Source organism: Ursus americanus, chromosome X (assembly GCF_024610735.1).
Source record: "Ursus americanus isolate L20-20 chromosome X, mUrsAme1.1.p, whole genome shotgun sequence".
NCBI classification, from domain to species: Eukaryota; Metazoa; Chordata; class Mammalia; order Carnivora; family Ursidae; genus Ursus; species Ursus americanus.
Genome location: NC_142164.1, coordinates 8,406,115 through 8,407,379, shown reverse-complemented (window position 1 = coordinate 8,407,379; position 1,265 = coordinate 8,406,115). Strand labels below are relative to the sequence as shown.

Genomic DNA, 1,265 nt, shown 5'->3' with positions numbered 1-1,265 from the left:
TCAATTGCTTTTCTAATATACCAGCAATGAACAATGGTTATTTGAAACTTAAAACATAACACCATTTAGATTAGTATAAAAAAGGAAATACTTAGGTATAAATCTAACAAAATATGTACAAGATCTATATGAGAAAAACTACAAAACTCTGATGAAAGAAAATGAAGATTTATATAAATGGGAAGATATTCCATGTCCACAGATAGGGAGATTCAATATTATTAACATGTTGGTTCTTCCTAATTGATCTACAGATTTAATGCAATCCCAGTAAAAATCCCAGCAATTTACCTGTGGATACTGACTCATTCTAAAGTCTCTACGGAAAGGCAAAAGACTCAGAATAGCCCACATAATATTGAAAAAGATCAAAATTGGGGGACTAACAATCTGACTTTGAAGTTCATTTTTAAATTTCTTTTATTGAAGTATAATTAACTTACAGTGTTATATTAGTTTCAGGTGTACGATATAACAATTCAACAATTCTATACATTACTCAGCGCTCATCTTGATGAGTGTACTTTATATATTTCACTATCCCTTCACCCACCTCTCCTTTGGCAACCACCAGTTTGTTTTCTAAAAGTCTGTTTTTTGGTTTGTCTTTTAGTTTCTTTGTTTATTTTCTTTCTTTCTTTTTTTTAACAAGAGAACAAATCTACACCTTTATTTATTTTTCAGTAAGTTTAAATCCTTGAGGGGTACAGCATCACACAGATTCTGTAGCCAATGGCTTTAGCAGGAAGGCTGCTTCGGAATTTGGCACAAACCATGCCACTGTTTCCACGAGCATGAGTTACTTTCCCTAGATTACTCTGGTTTTGTTTGGTTTGCCACCAGGAGTCACTGAGTTCTTTGCTTTGTATGCATAAGCACATCTCTTACCCAGATTGAATTCAGTTTTATTTTGAACACAAACACCTTCAATTTTAAGAAGAGCTGTGTGCTCCCTCTGGTTCCAGAGACCTCGCTAGCCAGCAAAAATGGCCTTGGACCATAGACTTCAAGACATATTTGTCATTTTAGAAGTCCTGCTCCCAGCAGGCCTCCACAGGTTCCAAGATAGCGGAAAGAAAGGTTTTGTTTCTTTAATTCCACATACGAATGAAATCATATGGTATTTGTCTTTCTCTGACTGACTTATTTCGCTCAGCGTAATACCTTCTAGTTCCATCCACATCATTGCAAATGGCAAGATTTCATTCTTTTTTATGACTAATATTACATTTTATATATATGTATATGTGCACATACACACAACT

General features: G+C 34.4%; 1 pseudogene; it reads right to left on the bottom strand.

Moving 5' to 3' along the window:
• Positions 1 to 689: 689 nt before the first annotated feature.
• Positions 690 to 1,024, bottom strand: LOC123797429 (large ribosomal subunit protein eL33 pseudogene; annotated as a pseudogene).
• Positions 1,025 to 1,265: the final 241 nt, after the last annotated feature.